This window comes from Parasteatoda tepidariorum, chromosome 12 (genome assembly GCF_982258835.1).
Source record: "Parasteatoda tepidariorum strain Cologne lab strain chromosome 12, Ptep-v5.0, whole genome shotgun sequence".
Taxonomy (NCBI): Eukaryota; Metazoa; Arthropoda; class Arachnida; order Araneae; family Theridiidae; genus Parasteatoda; species Parasteatoda tepidariorum.
This window is the reverse complement of record NC_141766.1, coordinates 37,847,258-37,871,412: the sequence shown is the minus strand read 5'-3', so window position 1 is coordinate 37,871,412 and position 24,155 is coordinate 37,847,258. Positions and strand designations below refer to the sequence as shown.

The 24,155-nt window shown below is 32.3% G+C and overlaps 1 protein-coding gene across 1 annotated transcript in view; it reads right to left on the bottom strand.

Annotated features, from left to right (window-relative positions):
- Positions 1 to 17,537: 17,537 nt before the first annotated feature.
- The window catches only part of LOC107448352 (neuroligin-4, X-linked), a 92,880-nt gene continuing 86,262 nt past the window's right edge, over positions 17,538 to 24,155 (bottom strand). The window contains exons 8-9 of the mRNA XM_043049834.3: positions 22,142 to 22,367; positions 17,538 to 17,776 (exon numbers count right to left, since the gene is read on the bottom strand). The gene's annotated coding sequence lies outside the window, so the exon portion shown is untranslated. The remainder of the gene's footprint in view (positions 17,777 to 22,141; positions 22,368 to 24,155) is intronic.

Sequence of the window (24,155 nt, the reverse complement as noted above, 5' to 3'; positions counted from 1 at the left end):
CGCAGACTATTTAAAAAGTGAACAGTTTGAGAGCATGAAACCAAATTCAATTTTAAAAGTGACAGAGAGGAATTTGTCATATATATTTGGGAATTGAATCTGTTGTTGTAGACAAGTAACTAAGACAAACTAATCATATTCAAAAATTAAACAAATTTTTAGACATATTATTGCTACAACTTTCTTATTTTCACTAAATTTTCTACTAAAGGGCTCTTTCGTAAACTGGTTTGTCTTCATAGTGGAGTCGAATAGTACTTCATAGTCTTCATAGTTTGTCTTCATAGTGGATCGGACTACCTATAAAAAAACCGTGTGAAGGCTTTACGCGCATTCGAAGTTATCTCGATTTCAAGCGGGGAAATGTTTTTCCTCTCACTCCCCCGCGTTGAAATGAACTCTGCGTCCGAGGAGGTGAAGCCAAGTGCCAACTCCTGGTGAACGAACTATACCTTTAATTTCAAACTAATTTTAGGAATTTAGTTGATCAGTTGTAATGCAATATTAAATAAATATTATTTTTCTATCGTAAAACCGTTACTCTTCATTTATACCAAGCCGGTCGGGTCGCCAGGCGGTGCTCGTGCCTGGCTGCGCAGCCATTGGCTGTGGATTCAAATCCCGTTCAATTCATGGATATTTCTCTCTGTATGTTGTCCTCGAATATGCAAATGTGGTGCACCCTATGAACCGGAATCTGTTGCAGTGTGGTGCGGAGTGGATAATGCTCCTCCCCTCCTGGACATTAATCACAAGTTACTCATCAGGTCATGCAAAATAACCAAAAATTCCGAAACCTTATATGGCGAAGAACGATAAATTCAGCTCTTTTCTTTTAAAAAGATATCTAGGGTAACCAACCAGTGAAGGAACACTACCCAGTGAAGGAACACTACCCAGTGAAGGAACATTTCATATAAATTTATTAAAAATAAGATTTTGAAATTTTTTCTTTAGATTGATTGGTAACAATAGCTTACTGCCAAACAATAGGAAGTCGTCTAGCAATGTTTTGAATTACCTGGTCAAATAGATTTCTCCGGAAAAATTTTTGAATTTTTTATTATCACTGTAACACATTTTTTCTTTGAAAAAAATTATAAGATGAGTGTTTGTATTTATATGTTTGAAGTGGAATTAATTGCATGTAATAGCTTTATTTTTCTCACTGTGAAAAAGAGAATTCAAAATATAGCTATTGAAGTTACGATTTATTTTTTTTAAGCATCATAGCATAATAAAGTACTGAGATAAGGGGGTGTTTATTCACTGGATCACCTAACGATGAAAAACCAGTGAAGGAACAAGTGTTCCTTTACTGGGTTTTGAATGAAAATAAAAGATAAACTTTAATTTTCTTGTACCTTTCGTGATGTTCCGCATCAAAAGTATGTTAAAAATACGAAAAACAACTTCTAACTAGTGAGGGAACAGGCATGTTTCTTTACTGGGCATAGATTTCCCAGTGAATGAACAGTATTCCTTAATACGTTGAAACTTTAATTTTCAATTCATGATTACAAAAAAAGTTACAATTTTCCAAGTATTTATATGCTATAATTTCAAGAACAGGCTTCTTTTTAAATATTTGTATGGCTTATAAATTCATAAAGAGCATTAAAAATTAACCAAAATTAAGTGCTTCTTTACTGGATGTTCATTCATTGGTAAGAGCTGTTCCTTCACTTCGTCTTCTTACAACTTGTTATTTGAACCTCCAAAACTTTAAAACAATATTGTGTAAGTTCTCTAAACTTTTTTTACATAATTTGCAATTAGTAACAAATATGTTGACACTGTCATTTAACTAAATTTACGAATTTTGAAATTAATATGATTTTTTAAAAGGCAAGTGAAGCTTAAGTGTTCCTTCACGGGTTACCTTACCCTATATATAATTAGTCACAAAATTGATCAATATATGATAAACACATATACTAAAAAGTTTAGCGCATATTTGTTTCCACACAGTAGTTACTACTTTCACTCATACTCATATGTGATGGTTATCTTAGCATCTGCCTCGCTAGGGGCTCTAACTAATTATTACTTTCACTGGGCAGCGAACTACTATGCTTTTTGGCAAAGCATATTATACAGTGATAAACAATTAAAATTAATAAAGAAGACCTTGAACAAAAAGGAATTTAGTATGAAATTTTAAGACTATTACGTGTTCTGGCGGGAAAAATAACTTAACATCTTACTTCTAAATGCGTTGTGAGAAAATTTCTTCTAGTGGTAGCTATGTTTGTGATATAAGGTATGATTCATTATTTTTCCTTTATTTGGTTTTTGTTTATTTTTCATTTTATGGAAAACACGTTCATAAGTTCATGTGAAAAGCTATGATTTGTATCACATCTCTGGTAAAGAGGTTTTGTTATGCGTTGATTTAATTCATCGGATTTCTCATCCTCAAACTTATTGGATTTGGTTATGCAATGATTACGGATTAAACAAAACTTTCGGTTTTGTATTTTCTTATCTTTGAGTAATTATTACGAAGGATTCAGCCAACCAATAGCAGCATGGCTTAGAGCTTTTGCTATTATCCACGTAGCTACAACGAGACCCTATACTTGTTTTGTTCAGAGGTATTTATTTTACTTGATTTTCGCTATATGCCCTTTATGTATAAATATATATATATAAATAGAGAGAGAGAGAGGTAGAAACAATATACAGAGATGCCAACTGCTCCGGTCACGCCAATATTACTAAAAAAAACGGTATATAACCACAAACTACATTTTTCAAATAGTTGACTATTATTGCCTGCTTTTTCAGAGGTATAGCATTACATACTTACAGAGATGCCAACTGCTCCGGACAAGGCAAAATAATTACAAAAACGGTAATAACTACAAAGTAAATTTTGCGTATTTGACTATTTTTGCTTTATTTTTAAGAGGTATAGCATGACATTAGTACTAAAAAGTGGTGAATTATGTAAGCCTACGAATTATTTAAAAATAGTGGTGGATAAAAATATACTAAATTGAATTTATTTAATCAAGAATCGCAATTGATAAACTACCACTTCAAAATATTTATTTGCTATCCGGAGCAAATTGGCATCTTTGAATATATATTATCTTCTTTGAATATATATATATATATATATATATATATATATATATATATATATATATATATATATATAATTATATATATATATATATATATATATATATATATATATATATATATATATATATATATATATATATATATATATATATATATATATATATATATATATATATATATATATATATATATATATATAATTATATATATATATATATATATATATATATATATATATATATATATATATATATATATTACATACATACATACATACATACATACATAGCTGCCAACTCTTCCGGTTTTACCGGAAGATTTTATTTTCATATTTTAAATAAAGTGAAGTGCTAGCGAAATTCACGTTATTTCACTAAAATTTTTGAATTATGATAATAATTTTAAATCAGTTTGACCAACACTACATATAAATAATTACAACAAATATATAAAAGCATATTAGTCGTTGCGATAGCGAATCTCAACCCAATTAAAATATAAATATAATTTGGAGGAAGGTAGTTTTTCGGTAGTTGTTTTACTACCACTTGGAAAATCCATTCTCGAAAGGAGTGAATATTGGCAGTTATGTATATATATATTACATAAGTGCTAAAGAACCTTGTATAAACCTTTACTTTTCTTTCAAAAATTGGGCACCTGGGCCGCTCAGAGGCCCTTATCATCACCTCCTACATCAGAAACCCTCCACACGGCTTTAGAGCCCCTGAATTAGACAGGCTGATTTATCATTTATGTTATATATAACTTTTATGCGTTCCTTAAAAGTGACAAATGGTTACCAATTTTATTCAAACTCACTTCAAGAAAGCTGATGTTATTGAAAAATGGAAACCTAAATTAAAAGTGGTGGTAATATACTTACCACGGCCTTGAAAATGGTTAATATATGTCGTGGTTGTTTAAAACGATAAACTGTCAACTAGAAATATGTGAAAAATATCATAATTCTCTTACCACTATTTTACTTTTAAATGAATGCCGTGACTACTGGTTATGATGAAATGAGGCAAAATATTTTTGCTTAGAGTCTTTTTAAATTGATTATTGTGATTCAATTCCTACAAAACGAATAAGTGAAAGGGAAAACAATTATAATTATTTTATTTGCAAAAAAGAACTTAACTATGTCCATTGCTATAAGTAATATATACACAGTCCAGTCACATTAATGTGACCACCTGTCAAAATCCAGAATAACCACCTTAGGCAGAGCGAACCGCTACGAGACGTGCAGGAAGAGAGTTAATTAGGTTTCTGAAGGTGTTCACTGGGATGTTGAGCCATGCCGACTCCAGTGCCGTGGCCAGCTGCGCTAGATTACGCGGTTGAGGATCCATGGCGCGAACAACCCGATCGAGGTGGTTCCACAGAATCTCGATTGGGTTTAAATCCGGTGAGTTTGCTGGCCAGGGGAGTACGGTAAATTCATCCTGGTGTTCTTCGAACCACGCACATGCACTGCGAGCTGTATGACACCTCGCATTGTCCTGGTGGTAGATGCCATCATTCTGAAGAAAAATCATTTGCATGAAGGGGTGGACGTGGTCAGCAAGGACAGATATGTACTTGTACTGATCCATAGTGCCTTCCACAATGATGAGTGCACCCAGTGAATGCCAGGAAAACATTCCCCAAACCATAACGCTCCCTCTTCCAGCCTGCAGCCTTCCCGCAATTGTTGCAGGGTGTTTGCTTTCAGACGTTTCACGCCGTATACGCCAACGTCCATCAGTCCCATGGAGCTAAAATGTGATTAATTGGAAAAAGCCACCTGTTATCACTCTGTGGACGTCCAGTTGCGGTACTGGCGTGCAAATTCCAGCCTTCGTCACCAAAAAACAGCAGTCAGCATGGGTGCATTAACCAGGCGTCTGCTGCGGAGGCCCATGCGCAGCAACGTTTGCTAAACAGTTGTTGAGGATACACTCTTGGTAGCCCCTTGGTTCATTTGGGCTGTCAGTTGCTCAACAGGAGCCCGTCTATTCGTCTGAACGCATCTCCGTAGCCTTCGTTCGATTCTGCCATCTTTGGCCCGTGGTGCACCACATGTGCCACGTCGCTTGTTTTGTATAGTGCCATTTTGCCATGCACGGTATACTTTTACCACGGCGGCACGCGAACAGTTCACAAAATCAGTCGTTTCCGAAATGCTTCCACCCTTGGTCCAAAAGCCAATAATCATGCCCTTTTGGACGTCGGATAAATCGCTACGTTTCTGCATTGCGCCAACGACTGAAATGCTTTTCGATGCCCTAGGACATCCAATATATACACTACACTGTAATGTGCTGCCACATGCACTCTGTGATTGGTTATTTCACGTTGACGTCCAAAGTAGGTGATGGTCACATTAATGTGACTGGACTGTGTATAAATATAAAATTATATATATAAATAAATTTTATATATATAAATAAATCTAAAAATGAAGCAAATAGTGTCTTGCGTAGCAAAAGCAGGGACGGCACAAGTAACTAAACGTGTAAAAAACAGTGACTAATAAAAAGCACCAATGCATGAAAATTGATTAAAATCAGTAACTTTTTCTATCATATTTCTTCCAGTATATAAATGAAAGTGAACGAAAAGAATGTTTTAGCTTTAACCCCTTGGGGACGGATGATTCAGAAAAGCATTCGCACAAAATCAGAATCAGGATGTAATTAAATAAAAAACGGTAACTTAAATGTAGTCGTTGCTAATTTGACAGACTTACTTTGCTCTTACTTTCATTATTGGTGGTTTAATCATAGATGTAATCTATGTTAATTTTAGGTAAAGCTAAATAGTTTTATTTTGAACAAAGTAATGGTGAATTAAATAAATCAAACAATTATTACTCCGCCCACAAATAAACTGCTAAAGAATTACTTTGATTACCAGTTTTATCTTTTTACCCTGGTTGATACGGCTTTATGCTGGCACGTATTTGTGACAGTCGACCCGAAAGGGTAAAGAGTACGGATAATTTGGGAGTCTCCTTGGACGAACGGTATCACCAGGTAAGCGCAGTGTGAATCATGGAGGTGGCGGGTTCAAATCCCGTCGTAACCCTGTATCATACCTGCCAACTTTTACGCATTTGGTGTAAAATTTTATTTCTGTATTTAAAGTGGTAGCAAAATGTATGCTTTCAATATATTCCTAGCATTTATAAACGTAATTTATAATCTATTTGATCACCACTATATTTAAAAAAATTAAGCATATATATTAATATGCAATACTCTTGTGTCTGTCCGCGTAAGTTTCTTCAAAATGCAGCGTATGTTTCTGCCTAAAATTGCAATTAAAATTCCATTTTACTACCACTGGGAGAAATCCTCCTCGCAAGGATTAAAAGTTGGCAGGTATGCTGTATGTATTCTTTGCGATGTCCTCCTCTTAATTGTTCTATCGGTTTTTCTACTTGATAAAGGTTTACAAGCCAAAATTGAGCACACAAGCCTGCAAATGTATACAAATCCAATAAACCAATACGGATAATTTGCAACGAAGTTAACGTTGGCAATTTAATTAAATAAATAAAAATGAATTGAGTTTTTATCACTCTCTACATTCTCAATCACCCATTTTATCCCTGCCAAAGCGGTATGTAAACGAAAGATATATCCTTCCTGGTATAAGATTTAAATTATTAATACAGCGAATCCCAGTTGAAAATTTTAGCAAGGCTGCCTTTCAGCAACTGCAACCTCATCAGAGATTCCAACTGCTCCAGACCCGCCAAAAGAAATACAAAAACGGAAGTAACTACAAAGTAAGTTCTGCAAATATTTTACTATTTTCGCTTGCTTTTTAAGAGGTATAGCATGACATACGTACTTCGTTCGTTGTTTTAGAACTGGGCATCTGAGGCAGAATGGCCCTTATTCCATTCATCATGAAATATCCCAAAGGGACATACATAGGAAACTTGTATTGGTGGTTCGGAAAAGAACCTGAAATGCAATAAAATAATGAAAGGCATCATGAAAGATGTAGCAGGCTTGATGGTGAGGCTCCTCATCTACGTCTTTAGGGTTGAGGGCAAGGAGATGAGTAATGAGATAATTTTCTCGTCTTTCAAAAGTATGACATACGTACTTTACTTTACTTTATTTAAAAACAATTGGGCACCTGGGCCGCGCAGCGGCCCCTATCCCATTCATCATGAAATTACAACAATGAGGTAAAAACATTTTGAATATAAGCAGTCGTTGTGGTAGCTTTACAAAAATATTACCATGATTAGAGAAAATACAAACTTGAACAGAGATATTTACAGTGATTGCCATGAAAATATGTACAGAAAATATAACGTTGATTTGAAAAAATTACAACTTGAACAAAGATATTTACATTAATTGCCATAAATATGTACAGAAAATTGAATATGAGCATTAATAAATGATGATTATGTATATACAAAAGTCGTGATTCAAGAACGTGAAGATTTAACATAAATTTTCGACAAGCCTTAGTGGCGCCATCTAGTATGCTCAACTTTAATTTGAAAGGACAGTATGCAGTATTTATTTATAATCTGTATGGGAAATTAGAGTTCTGAATAATAATAAGAGTTCAAATAAAAGTTTAAAAAAAAGATGTTACTGTGCAAGAGTGGCTTCCCCCATAATCCTTTGAAACAGTTGAAGCACTTCTTGATTCTTTAAAAGTTCTTGCAATTCTTTAATTATTGTAACCAGCCTTTGAGCAAGTCCTGTTATTGTTGGTGGTATGGCACGTGTTCCCCTCCTGCGGGGACGGGCTCTGCACCCCGTGTAGTTGGCTGTATGAGAGTCTCCGCAGTTGCTGCACTTAGGTTGTGTATTTTTATCTTTTTGGCACTCGTATGATCGGTGTTTGGCGGCGCACTTTACACATCTTGATGGTGAATTACATGATCTTTGACTGTTGCCAAATTCTTGGCAGTTGTAACACTGGATTGGATTTTGCCCGCCTCGGAACCTTTCAATACTGACCGGGATACTTTGTATATTGGTGATAGAAAAAATTTGTCGATTAACATCTGTTTCTGTGAGAATTGTAAGAAAAAGTGGGAGGAGTCTGTAGGTCCCGCACACTTTTCTCTTAAACTGAATTATCTTTTGCGTTATGATGTCATGACATACGTACTATAAAGTGGGGAATCAAATATGCCTAGGAATTATTTAGAAAAAGTGGTGGAATAAAATCTACTAAAGTGAATTTACTAAACTGAGAATCGCAATTGATAAACTACCACTTTAATATATGTTTGCTGTCCGTAGCAAGTTGGCATCTCTGCCTCCTAAATTGGATTTTTACTATAAGGGCATACTTTTTTTCTTCATTGCAATAGTGGTAGAATAGTGGTAGCTAAAATTTAGTGAACATTTAAAAGTAAAGAAGGAGATCTAAATTTTTGGAATTTTGAAGCATTTTTGGATTAAGAGTTGCCAAACAGCAACACATCTCCTGAAAGGGTTAAATAACATTTAGTAAACTATCTCATGCATTAAAACAAGAATTCGGTTAAGAATAGAAAAAATCTTTCTCACAAAGTGGTGCATAGTGGCATCCAAGCCTGCCAATTACTACTTTTTTTTTTAAATTATAGTATGGTAGGCATTTAAAACCAACTGTTTCTGAGTTTTTGGTAAATTAATCAGCATTTTAAAGGCTTTTACCTCGAGACAGTTAAATGAATAAAAATTAATACCTTAAAATATAAACTTAGCTACCACAAGAATAAATTTTTGCAAAAGGCGTCGAAAGTTGGCAGCCCTGAGCATATCAGAAAGAACCATCGTCAGAAAAAAGGTGTAAGTTTAAGTCTACCACTTTTTCTTGTTCAAAGAATATCAATAAATATTGGTCGAAGTAATGCGTCTGTGTATTAGCTGTAAACGTCCGATTTTTCACCTCTAGTACGGTATATTTTATTATGCCGATAGAAATAAAAGAGACATTAAATTTACACCCTTCGCAGCAACGTTGAAGAGGGTGAACAGAGATATAGCAATTTCAAAACGAACTCCAATTAGACTAATGACCAAGCATGAGATTATTGAATTTTGCTCTACAGATTGTTTTCACCTAGTACTATTTACTTACACATCTCAGGGTGGTCATAAAGAAGTGTTAACAGCTGGATTAAAAAATTATAGTAAATGTCATAGGCAGAGATGCCAACTGCTCCGGGCAAGCCAAAATAATTAAAAAAAACGGTAAATAATTATAAAGTAAATTTTGCAAATATTCGACTATTTTTCCTTGCTATTTAAGAGGTATGGCATGACATAAGTATTCTAAAGTGGCGAGTTATATAAGGCTACGAATTATTTAGAAATAGTGGTGGATAAAAATCATCTAAATTGAATTTATTAAAGCAAGAATCACAATTGATAAACTACCACTTTAAAATGTATATTTGCTGTCCGGAGCAAGTTGGCATCTCTGCATAGGATTTATAACATATTAATACATACATTTTACTACCACTTTTAATATAGAAACAAAAGTTTACGCCAAATGCGTAAAAGTTGGTAGGTATGTGATTACTCTGCTTGCATACCCTGTCACAAAAAGTGATCACTGTACGATAAATAACTATATGAAAAAAGTGGTTAAACATAGTTATTCCTACAAAATATTGTTTTAACAAGGCTGCCAACTGCTCCACTTTCAGCAAAAGTTTCAGTAAATTGGTAGTAGATTAACCCGTTAACGCCCAGCGTCATATATTTAGGACAGTTCATTTTTTTAAAGACATCCATTGTGGTGGGAAACTTTTTTCAGTATTTTCATTTATCTGGGTGAATTAAAAGATTCTTAAATACCACAATGATTTAGTTATTTCTGATTAGATCTAGAATTATAAGGAACAAGTACTTTTTGATGCACCACATCGGATTTCAATAAATTGTTCGATATTGATATAATCAGTGATAATTCGAATTTCAGCCCAATTACCGCCTTTTTATGCTCAGACTGCATACTATCAAAATACTATTAACTTTATCATACAACTCTACTCAAGGGGATCTCCCTAATCCAAAGATGATTTTCCCTTCAAAACTAAAGATTTACTCCTTAAGGACTTGACTTGTTGTTACAACATACTACAACTTCAAAGATATATAGGACCTCCCAGAATACAACAAAACAGAATCGATGAATCGGTTAGTGGCGCTTCGCGCCAAACACCGAGATAACCCCAATATCCAGCATCCAGCATCCAAGTACTTTTTGAATGCCCTACCAGTAGAAAAAACAATTAATTTCGATAATATATTGTACCACTTTTTCCATAAAACCACTTTTTGTATCATTTCAATTTATAAATTCGGGACGAAACGGGTTAAGTTGTAAAATAAGTGTTACGCACACTCTTTTACACGTTCACGCCGGGAAAAGTGAAAATACTGGTACGGGAAAAAAGAAAATACTGGAAGAAGATCTATTTCAATATTAGATAATATTCGGGAGGAGTTAATCTATTCTCTTGAATAACAATTCACTGTAAGGGAATTTATCACGGCGAAGAAGCAATTCAATATAAAAACTGCATCCGTTAAAAACGGTTGGTAGTTATGGATTTTTATTATTCCCAGAAAAAAGCGTGAAGCGTCTAGCGTGACCCACCGGGGGGTCACCTCGGCGTGAACGTGTTGAAATATTAACTTTGATATAGAAGCAAAAGCTTACGCCAAATACATAAAAGTTGGTTGGTATGTGATTACTCTGCTTGCGTAACCATGTCGCAAAAAGTGATCACTGCATTGATAAACAACTATATGAAAAAAGTGGTAAAGTTATTCCTACAAAATAGATATTGCCTTAACCCTTTCGCGCCGATTGTCACAAATATGTGACAGCATAAAACCGTATCAATCAGGGTAAAAATATAAAACTGGTAATTAAAGTAGTTCTTTAGCAGTTCATTTGTGGGTGGAGTTATAATTGTTTGATTTATTTAATTCACCATTACTTTGTTCAAAATAAAACTATTTAGTTATACTTTGAATTAACATTGATTACATATATGATTAAACTAACAATAATTAAAGTCAAAGCAAAGTAAGTCTGTCAAATTAGCAAAGACTGCATTTAAGTTACCGTTTTTTATTTAATTGCAACTTGATTCTGATTTTGTACGAATGCTTTTCTGAATCACCCGTCCCCAAGGGGTTAACAAAGCTTCCAGCTGCTCCACTTTCTATAGACGTTTTAGTAAATTTGTAGAAGATTAAGTTGTAAAATAAGTCTAATTACGCCCACTCTTTAAAATAGTATCTACGAGATAAATGCAATGAAGTTGCATTTTATATAATACTTCGAATTTTTTATCTGTAGTGGTGGAAAATTTGCCTAAAATCAAAGATACTAATCTAAAAATTTACTTAAATTTCGTTCCCGAAGGACAATTTCGTTTCAAAGCGGAGAAAGTTGGCATCATTCCTTCCAACTATCTCGATTTTCACAAAATATATTATAGAGTAAAAAGCAATTAAAATCTATAAAGCTCGCGAAATATTTGGATAATTTTGCCAACATTTTAAACGCCTCACGCTGGAGGTGCTGGAACAAAAAGGTATTCCTGACGAATTTAACCCTTTGACGGTTATGAACGAGTTCAGTTCGCAATCAAATCGTGCCTCATAATGCTTGCAAACGAGTTCCGCTCGGGAGCAAGATTTCGACCGTAATGGTTAGTAATGAGCACTACTCGCGTAGTGAAATTTTTCCCCAATGCGAGCTGACGAGCTGAGTTCGTTCGCTATTATTATTCTGCATTGCCAATGTTAAAAACGAAAAGTACGTAAAAACTGTTATTTATGTACTACGAATACTTTAAGAAATTTTTAAAACGCGTGAGGCGAGCTATCTACCGCATACAGAGATGCCAACTTGCTCCTCTTCGTAAAATAGTATTTCCTATGGATAGCGAAAGTCAAGTTACTTTCAGATTAGTATTTTTCCTTTTAAGTAATATTTTCACCACTAAATATCAAAAACTATAAGTATCATATAAAATGCAACGTTAAAACAACATTCTACTGATTACTCTATTAAAAAGTAGGCGTGACTGTCCTTCTCCAACGAAGTTTACTACATAATTTGCTACCACTTTATTATAACAATTCCAGAAAGCGGAGCAGTTGCCATCGCCAGAGAAGGTTGACATTTCCGGAAGAACGGCGGTGGAAAACAGCTGCCACTTTCGACTACTGTTTGCTCGTAATACTGCGCAAATTAATGAAACGAAAACTGCTCATTTCCCTGGCCGTCAAAGGGTTAAAATTACTTGCGTGGAGTGGTCGGGTGAATAACTTTAAATTTAAATTTACGAAACAAAAATAATATACTAAAAAGAAAAGCATGACTAGAAGAATTTTTCGAAAAAGAAATCGTTGATCCTAGTCCTAGTGTTGTGATTTTATTGGGCACCTAGCCCCTATCCCATTCCTTGTTGTAAATTTTATTTTTCTTCATACCACTTTTTGTAAATTATTCATAAATTCGTATAAAATCCCACTTTGTAACAACTCTCTCGTAATGCGGCTCTTAAAAATTGGGCACGTACTATAAATTTTAGTAGTAAAAAATATATCGACCAAGAAATAAAAAAACATCAAGCATAAAAAGTTCAGTGTGTCAGTAAAAAATCAGAAAGAAAAAAAAACAGTCTCTTAGGTCTTGTTCTAATTTAGATAACAATTTGATTTTTTAACTTCTTAAAATCGAAATAGTTGCATTAGAATTTTTTTAATTTAACTAGTCCTTAATCTCCGAAAGCAGTGAATTCGGATTTCTTTTTTGGCGAGTTTAAGGGATTATTTGAAAGAAGAAATATATAAAATTAATCAATGCTATAATAAAGTTTGATCATAAGGGAACAATCGCATTACAAATAAAAATTTGTTTATGAGAATCTAAAAAAATATATAAAAACAATTCATTAAATTAATTTTACGAAAAACCATTATTTGTTAATTGTTTAATAATTTTTTTTTTTCATTCTAATTAAGTCTTGCGTAATTATTCTCAACTAATTTATTCTTCTTATAAGAGAAAAAAAGAAATTAATTTTTAATTACTTTATTGTCGATAGTAACTTCTTTGTGTTTTCTAGAAGTTTCTTAATCTTTCTTTTTCTTAAGAAAATTTCTGAAAAATAAAGAGAAAGAAAATTAAAAGTATGTTTTTATTTATTAGTTTTATATACTAATTTGTTAAAAAGAATGACAACGATGTAAAGTGAAAAATACAATTTTGCGTTTTCGTATAATTAATGTATTATCGATTATATGAGTATCGAGTTTTTCTTAGATGGACATTAACAAAATAATTATCCTATCTATTTTTACTTTAAAAAATATTTCATGATGAGCTAACTCGGATTGATACAAGGAACTATTTCTATATGTAACTAAGAGAAAAATTGCGTTTTCAACTTACTCCATTTTGTGGAATTTTTTTTTCAATTTTTGTAAAATATATTGCATAATGTATGATTATTTGTTTATTTAACCATTTGAGATCCAAGTAGCGTGATCGAGCTGTTGAGATTTCATGTCGAGAAAACCCAGCACATTTCGAACATTGTGGGCAACTCACGGTGCGTTACCGATTGTTGAAGTCGCGCTCAGATTTACTGAAGCAAGTATTTCACACAGATCCTTTTAATGTAAATAGTACATTTTACATTAGGTGGAGTAATACTATAATGATGCAATAATGCATTACAAAATAAAAGTTTTTATTTTATTGTTATCACTATCCTTTGAAGTACTCAAACTGCTTTGTCTTTTACATTTTACAGTGTAGTCGTCATAGTCGTCAATAATATGATCACATGGATTTGTGATTATGATCATGGATTTTCCTTTTCGATTCTTTCTACCTTTTTGGGGATGCACCAAATTTAAAAACGTTAAACAGTAAATCGAGATAATTTTTTTACTTACATTTCGCGTTGCTTCGTCTAATAATTTTGAAACACACAATTACAAACAATGAGAAACGCTTACGCAAGAATATGTTCGATCGCTTTGCAAACTGCAATTAATGTGACGCAAGAATATTTTCGATCGCTTTGCAAACTGCAATTAATGTGACGCAAGAATATTTTCGATCGCTTTGCAAACAGCAATTAATGTGACGCAAGAATATTTTCGATCACTTTGCAAACTGCAATTAATGTCACGCAAGAATATGTTCGATCGCTTTGCAAACTGCAATTAATGTGACGCAAGAATATGTCCGATCGCTTTGCAAACTGCAATTAATGTGACGCAAGAATATTTTCGATCGCTTTGCAAACTGCAATTAATGTGACGGAGTGATGAGAAAAGGACACTTTACCTAACAAATACAAGAAGCGCTATTTTTCAATGCCACCTATAACTGAAAGCCTCCACACGGTTTTTTACAGGAAGTCCGATCTGACCACTGTGAAGAATATCCACTTACCGAACGAGTCATTTAATACAGAATATAGTTAAAATAAGAAAGTGGTGGCAAATATATGACTAAAAATTTATTTTATTTATGAATATTATTGGTTTGCCTTATTCATTTGTCAACCACTACAGATTCATTTCTCAAATATATAAGATAAATTTCTCTCAATTACTTTTATAAATGGGTTTGGGTTCATGCTCAAAACTGGTTCACTTTTTAAACAGTCTGCGCAAACAACTTATAAAGGATCGTGTGGAGGCTTCTTGATGTAGGAGGGGATGTATTTTTACGATTCAGCGATGTAAAATAAACGAAGTGCTATCGGTAATTTCTTGACATAAAATAAAACAAGCTCTATCGCGCAGCGTGGATCTTTTCGTACTCATTTAGAGAATGCGCGTTTGCGCAGTTTGGGATTCTTCGACATCTTTCAATACCCTCTGGTATTCATACGGCTCATGAGATTTAATCCATAGGGGACGGGTGATTCAAAAAAGCATTCGAACAAAATCAGAATCAGGTTGTAATTAAATAAAAAACGGTAACTTAAATGTAGTCGTTGCTAATTTGACAGACTTACTTTGCTTTTACTTTAATTATTGTTAGTTTAATCATATATATAATTAATGTTAATTAAAGTTTAACTAAATAGTTTTATTTTGAACAAAGTAATGGTGAATTAAATAAATCAAACAATTATAACTCCGCCCACAAATAAACTGATTAAGAATTACTTTGATTACCAGTTTCATCTTTTTACCCTGATTGATACGGTTTTATGCTGGCAAGCAAAAGCTTCGATTGCTGATTTGAATTCTTATAACCGATTACAATAAAAAATTGTTTTAAAAAATATGTTTAGTTTTGGTCACAATATGCCAGGAAAGTGAAATAGTTATCCCTTTCCGGTGCAGTGTGACCAGTCAACGCCTCCTATAACTGAAAGCCTCCACACGGTTTTTTCAGGTAGTCCGATCTGACCACTGTGAAGGAAATCCACTTACCGAACGAGTCATTTAATACAGAATATAGTCAAAATAAGAAAGTGGTAGCAAATATATGATTAAAATTTTTTTTTATTTATGAATATTATTGGTTTGCATAATTCATTTGTCAACCACTGCAGATTCTATTGTCAAATATATATAAAAAATTTCTGTCAATTACTTTTATAAAAGGTTTTGGGTTCATGCGCAAAACTGGTTCACTTTTTAAACAGTCTGAGCGGACTACTTATAAAAGACCGTGTGGAGGCTTCTTGATGTAGGAGGTGATGGACCATTCCAGTATCAATGATTCAACAAATATTACAAATCGCTAGAACTCTAAAAATAATTTCTGTTAAACGTTCAGCGACTACTATTCTTTAAATAACAAAGTTCTAAATTGTTTCACTGAAGTCAAAATGTATTGTATTAGGTTGGTCTTGCTAATGTCTTGCTGACTAAAGCTTTTGATCAAAATTTACTATTTCGGAATGGCTTAAGTAATTAATCAATGGTCTTTAGATAAAGAAGAAATATGGCAGGATTGTTTTACAAAATAGAAATTTTTGCTCTAGAACATTAAGCTAATTTTTCTTTAAAGAAAAAAAATGTGATATACTATAGGGCTGATATACAAGACTTACAGTGCGTCAAAGAAAGGACCAACCTGAATAACTTTTGATCTAATGATTGGATCTTCTTCACGTTCTAGGACTCAATCTTAGTGGTTCAAAGGGGTGACCTCAAATATGCTTATTAATTAGTGCAGACTGCCTTTGAAGTTATGAAATGAAACCCAATAACTTACTTTCTCTGAATAAAAATTCATTTTTCGTGACGGGTACAGATTTATGAACCCAAAAACATAAGGGTTAGCTGCAATCTGGGAAATATGGTCATTTTTAATCATGGAAAAAATTGCATCGACCACAATGAGCCTCTTTTCCATTTCTTTACCATTATAATTTTTTAAAACAGCATTCTAACATAAATATTGCTAACTTTTAGAATTATTTTACAATTGCTGATATGCAAGCAAAAAGCAGTTAGTAACTCACTCACCCCATTTTGGTCGATCTGAAATTTACATTGGTAAAAATGATATTATTTCTGTAAGCTTCAAGCAAGATTTTGCAAATTGCGCCCAAAGTTTTGCCATTTTTACACATATTTGTCGCCGAAAGAACGATTATTTACATAGAGTTTGTACGGAAGTGTATACATAATTTTCCCAGGACAATGTACTTACTCGAAATACATAATTCAATTCAACCTTGTCCATCCTACAGTGTTTATTGTCTTATTTTAGAACCGTCCTTGAACAGCCGGCCCGATTTTGGGCTTACGACTACCAATATTCAACTCCGTAGCCTTGTAATTTTGAACCCAATCTAGAAGACAAGGGAACTCCTGCATCAAGTATTGAGAGAAATTTCCTTTCATGAAGGACTTTATGATGGAACTAACCCGTATTTGCGCGTTCCATGGATAGGAATACCACGAAAGCCTCCCACGATTAGCCTGACAGCAAGGAGACTCTAACCCAGGATCCGTCTACCAATGAGGATATTTCACGGCAACACTGTGTGCCGTAATCCTAAAGTGCTGAATAAAATGTGAACCGAACGAAAAAAAATATTAGATTGCTAGCGGCAAAGAATTATTCTTGACAAATACAAGTATCAGAAATTGGCATATTTTGTTACAAGAAATTGCTAATTTGTACATTTTTAGTGATGAAGAATAAATTCAAATTTCATTAAAAAGAAACATATCTTGCTTTTTTAGCAATTTTTTTTAATGTAAAATTCTGTCTTTTTTTCTTTCATTTTTTTTTTATATTCTCACAATTTCTTAGCAATTTTTTTGCTAATTAATGCGAGTGGTTTATACTGAGATAGAAATATAGCACAATATCACAATATAAATAAAAATAACAACTATGAAAAAAAATTTCGAGAAAAAATTAAAAGTGACATTCTGACGCAAATGTACAACTCGACATAGGAAAAAATATAATATTTATTTTAATACACAAAAATATATGTTTCAAATTTATGAATATTTTTTACAGTGTATGATTCACAAGAATAATGTTCAGAACAGAGCATTTACAATTTATGGCATGCACTTATCAAATAATATACATAATGTGATATCTGCATCAGTCATTAAAAATCCTTCGGCTGTTTCTGGTATAGATTATAAAAGCATCTTCTTTCATAACACAAACTTGCCCTTATCTAAAATACAAAATGATTAAGAAATAAATTAATTACAAAAACCAGTTATTGTCAAATAACACTATAAATTGTGCTTAGAGTCAATCATTTTCGGTTCAGTGTTACCAATCTAGCAACACTTATTAAACAAATTATAAAAGCCTCTAGAAATACAAAACTTATTACTTTTATATGTTTTGCTACTACTATTCTTTAAAAAAGAAAGAGCCTAAGTATGTCGCTTCACTTAGTCTGAGCAATCTATAGTCGCACTCTCCAATGTCCAGCCTGAATTAAAGGAAAATTTGTTAATCTGGAAATGGTTGTAATACAAAGAAGTTCTTTTAAGTTTCTATCTTGCTCTAATAAATTATTAAGAAATATTGCAACCCTTCTATTTAATTTTTACTTTATTTATTAATTATTATTCTTTTTTCATCTGATTGAGTGGCAAAATACTAGTTGTCAAAGATATAACATAAGTAGACGGAAAAAAATCAAGTTGTTTGCAAAACAAAGCTTTGAAAGATCTTTGCGAATCCTTGTCTTTTATCCGGACCCCGGGTGCCGCCCTATTCCACCACCTCCTATAACTGAAAACCTCCCCACGGTTTTTTGTAGCTAGTCCGATCAGACCACTATGAAGGTAAACAAGTTTACAAAAGAATCATTTAATAGAAAATTTAGTAAAATAAAATAGTGGTAGCAAATATATGTCTAAAAATATGTTTAATTTATGAATATAATTGGTTTGTCTTATTTACTTATCAACTACTACAGATTCAATACTCAATTATATATGACAAATTTCTCTTAATTACAATTAAAATAGAAATTGGGTTCGTGCACACTTCTGGCTCTAAAAAGCTATGTGGAGCCTTTCTGATGTAGGAGGTTATGGGTGATGCCTATCCTCACTCACCATAGATTTCTAAAGTTTTTGTCGGAATGTAAATAAAGAAAAAAAAACAGATTTCAGACCATAAGTATTTGTGTTTAGAATATATTACCTCCTCTGTTCCATATTAGTTACTACATTCGAGTACCTCTGAACTAATTATTGAATCTAATGATTTTACACATTTTTTTAAATTTTCAGGGTGCTATGCTGTCATTCGACAACATTTACTTATCAAGCATTCCCTTCTTTAATCAGTACCAAATTAGCTTCAAAATCAAGGGTTCGCACGCTTTTAAGCCACGCTTTATTTGATAAGCACTCTTTTACCAGTAATCGTATAAAACTATCTCTATAGTAAACCTAGTATTCCCATTCACAGTAGCAGTATAATTTTACTGGTGTCGATTTACTAACTTGCATTAGTTGGCAATTATTATTACCCCTGCTTTAAATGTAGCAACTAATTTGGGACAAAATTGTCGACTTAAACGTAGCAACTTATTTGGTAGTGGGAGAAAATAGTTAAGGCGAAACTATTTTGTTTCTTTGAAATAAATCTTAATAAATGAACATTAGTGTTACCACTTTTTATTTCTTAGCATTTTAAAGTAAATATAGCGTCATTTCGGAAAAAGATTTATTTACACAGATTTAGACTACTGTAATTTATCAGCACTTTGATATACGATCAACCCCTGCTTAGCGTTCGAGGGACAAATCAATTGTTAATTTCAGAGTGCTGATGAACTCAGAAATGAGCGGTTATTACTAGGTCACCTGGGCCGTCGTATTAACAGAGATACAGACTTTATTTTACTTTGGCTTACTTGATGTCAACTCATTATTCTAAATTATTTAATCAAGTCATTTTTAACTTAAATTTCTTTTGGCAAACTGTTTATTATTTAATTTCAATTCTAATTCAATTGTGATATTATTTTGTTAAACCATAGTGGATTTACTTGTAAATATTGCAATTAATTTTCTTTGTATGTATATTATATTCTTTACTTTTATTATTTCTTATTTATACTGTTTACTGTTATTATTTATTATGTCTTTACTTTATAATTTACTTAAATATATGACTTACCAACTTTTGGTGAATGGCGCCACTTTTCCCTTCTCATTTCCTTTTCCCACCAATATTTATTATATGTCTTTTTATGCCGGATGAATCAGTTATTCACCTATTTCTAACCTTTCAAGGGAAGCTACGCACAAATGGGTGAAATTGTCTAAAAAGCCCGCTTGTATCATGAGTTGTGGTGGATTTCACTCGTAAGTAGTATTTACTAGCGTCATGATAAATTATTAAAGTGCTCCAGGAATGTTTAGAAGGCTTTTCCTTTTCTTAAAATAAATGGAACATAAACTGCATGGCTGGAGAATTTAGTAGCTCTACCTTAGGCACTTGAAGATTACCCAAAAGTGCCAAAGATCCACATGCAATATTTACCATCCCATATTTTTTAATTTTTATTTAATACACCATTATTTTTCTGAGAGTTCACTTTTATATGCTATAATTTTACTGAATGGGGAGCAAATTAATATATTGTGATGATTTTTTAACGTTTTGATTTTCGTACTTGGTTTACTTATTCGTTTTAATTGCACCGATCGCAAAAGGTTAGTAATTGTGATGACTATGACGATTTTTCATTAATTACATAGCTAAAACAACTCACGTTTATTGATGGGGAATAACTTTTTTTATCACATTAATTTTTCAAATACATGCAAAAATTAAAAACATTCAATTTTTCAAAATTAATAATAACACACACACACTCGAAATACTAAAATAACTTACTGAAATCTATAAACCAATGATTGGAAACCAGGGGCTGGAGATTTGACGTCATAACTTAGGACAACGTTTCACAAATAAAGAGTGGTAATTAGTATTTTTCAATTTTATTTTCTTATTAGCTACTTAACTTAATAATATATTAACGAGCAGTAGCAGTACCTGCCAACTTTTACGCATTTGGCGTAAAATTTTATTTTTATATTTAAAGTGGTAGTAAATATATACTATATTTTCTTCTTTAAACTTAATTTTTAAATGATTTTGATCACCACTATTCTCAAAAAAATTCAGCATATATAGTAATATGCGTTACTATCATGGTTGTCAGCTGATGTTTTTTCAAATACAACGTATTTTTTTGCTTGGAATTGAAATTTTTATTCTATTTTACTACCACTGGGAAAAATCATAATGGAAGGGATTAAAAGTTGGCAGGTATGAGTAATTATGCCATACCCAGCCAACTTTTATTAATGTCAAAAAAGATTTTCTACGTGGACTTGAATTGCTATTTAAAATGAAGTTGTAAACTAGCATTAAAACTTAGGCAACACTTAGACTTAATTTTAAAAAGCTAGCAGGCCTAATATGAATACGTTTAAATTATTAAAATGCGGTGGTAATTAAAACCATTTCAACCTTTCGCACTCCTCTGTCGCTTCTAAGGCAGAGATGCTAACTGCTCCAGACACGATAAAATAATTTAAAAAAACGGTAAATAACTACAAAGTAAATTTTGCAAATATTTGATTATTTTTGCTTGTTTTTTGCTATAAAGTGGTGAATTATATAAGCCTACGAATTATTTAGAAATAGTGGTGGATAAAAATCTACTAAATTTAATTTATTTAACCAAGTATCACAAATGATAAACTATCACTTTAAAATATATATTTGCTGTCCGGAGCAAGTTCCCATCTCTACTAAGGAGCCATTTTCAATTAGCACTCTAAAATGAGAATTTTTTTACCTTAATAATTAGTAACCATATCTTTTTTGAGAATTTTGAAAATTATATCAAACTATTTTCTGGTTGAAATGATTAATTGCAGCAAACAGCATTATAAAGTACATTTAATTTATAAAAATAAAGTATGAATGTATTATGTTTTGCTACCATATTAAATACAAAATCTTGTAGATACTGCGGAAGAATTGGCGATTGTATTATTCTAATAAATACAGTAGATACTAAAGAGAACTACTAGAACTAAACTTAGACTGAAGAACTAGAACTAAAGAACTTATTTGTATTGAAAAGAAATTTTTGGTATTTATTAGTTATGGTAGTTGTTAGTATATCACATTTCAAAAGCAATAGAAGCATGAAGCAACTTGACCGTTCTTTTAATTAAAAAAAAAAAAGTATTGTCCTAAAATTTTATATCCCCAACCCCTTCAGAAATGTCACTTTTTTCTAATAAAAAATGACTGAATTTTTCATGCTATAATTATCACATCACAATACTTTCTTAGCATCAAAAAAATTTAAGGAAATAAATACAATAATACTTACTTCAGTTTTCATTTGGTTAATCAGGTGGTTAAGAATTAAAATGCATAATTGTACTTACTTAATCTGAGGCAAATACGACCCACATTTTCTATGGCTCTTTACTTAAGATTTCAAAGGAGATAAAGAAAGATATTAGCATATTTTTCTTTTTACCTGTTTTTAAATAATTTAACTTGTATGTGTGTATTTAACCTTCAGTTTTAAATCCTTGTCTAGTACAAACATAGTAACATAATGAATTATAGACGATATTTCTTCTAACTTCTCGTCTCTAGATTTAAGTTCAGAGAGCCATCTATCATCTTGAAAATACCACCCTTGGCACATTGAATAAAAACATAATGCGTACATCAAAGAAGGAGCATATTACAGAGGTATCCTGAAAGAATATTAAAATCTCCCTTTTACATAGTATTCCAGAAACACTACTTTGCATGTAAATTATTAAAGCTTCTTTTCAAAATGTTTTGACCACTTACACACATGAATATTAAATGACAACTTAATAGCAAAATGCAGAATGTTAAATTACGAAACTTCAAATTGAAGTATGATTTACACTAAACACGTTAAGTGCCAGCCAGTGATCATGGCATATCTATTATTAAAAAGTGGTAATAACGTTAATTTCTATCATTGTGGTTGGTAGAATTGGTATCTACCAGCAATCGCTGGGATTCAAACCCGGATAACCTGATTGGAAGGCCAATGATCTATTCCCTGAGCCACCACGACTTAAGCCTAAAAATTGAAGATTTGCTGCGCATCATTAAATGCTTCGAATACCGGACTAATTAATCCTGCTTACAGTGTCCGTATTACGTATTTAAAATCAATATCTGTGTTGCAAACCTATTGCAGGCTTTTGCGCATTCATTTGAATGAGAGTAGTGATTAAAAATTGCCAAAGCAAAATTGAAATTGAGAGGAAGAAGCGTTTGGAATGTCCCTATGTCGTGGGACCTGCTTCCTCTTCAACATTTTGAAGCTTTCACAGATTTCTCCCCAGTAACTGTCTTGGTGTTGACTATCAAGGATAACCTTTGGGGAGTATCTTTGTTTGCCATAGTCTTGGTGCAGTGTCTTTAGCTGCCAACTTGTACTGATGTTGAGAAAAAATTTCTCAGTTTTTGGAATATTAAATCTGAATTGAATCTTTAAAATTAAAAAAAAACAAAAACATTTAAACTACCACGACGAATCAAAATTTAAAAAAAAATATGTTGATAATGTTCGCATTTTGGATATTTACGCTTATACATATCCATACCTGCCAATTTTTACGCATTTGGCGTAAAATTTTATTTCTATATTTAAAGTGGTAGTAAAATGTATGCTTTCCATATATTCCTTTCATTTATAAACTTAATTTATAATATTTTTAATTCACCACTATTTTAAAAAAATTAAGCATATACATTAGTGTGTAAAACTGTTCTAGTAAACTGCATAAGCTTGGTCATAATACAGCAAATGTTTCTTCCTAAAATTGTAATTTACATTTCATTTTACTACCACTGGGGAATATCATCCTTGAAAGGATTAAAAGTTGGCAGGTATGCATATCTAAATAGTTTTGTTCTTACAAAATTCAACATAATTACTATTGTTTTAAGTTTTGCAAATCTTTTTCAACGACCGTACAAAATGGCAGGTATAAATGTCAATTCAATTTTCTCATTACAACCACTAGTTGAAACTTTCTGTGAAGAGTGTATAAGTTGGAAAAACAAAGCAGCAAAGTAGTGGATCAACAAACCAGGGGATATTTCTCTGGTTCAGCAACCACTTAAATGCTATAAATTCTCACTTCATCCATAACATAACTCTATAAACGCTTGAGTTATAGAATAATCGTAGGGATCAGGAATGTTTCATGTTAAACTTTTTAAAAACCTTGTTATCCTGTTTAATTTTTTGAAATGCATTTTATGACGAAAATTTAAATACCACTATAATAATTTTAAAGAGCCTATGGGCGTCCTGTACTTTTCTTTGAGATATGATCTTAACACTTACAAAATTAAAATAAAACAAAAAGTTCTGATGAAATTTAAAAAAACTTGAGTAGTTTTATGCCCGGAATACATTAACAAAGCTGTGAACTTTCTACGATTTTTTGTAAAAATTTACTCAACTGGTAGTTATCTTTAGATTTTTAATGTAT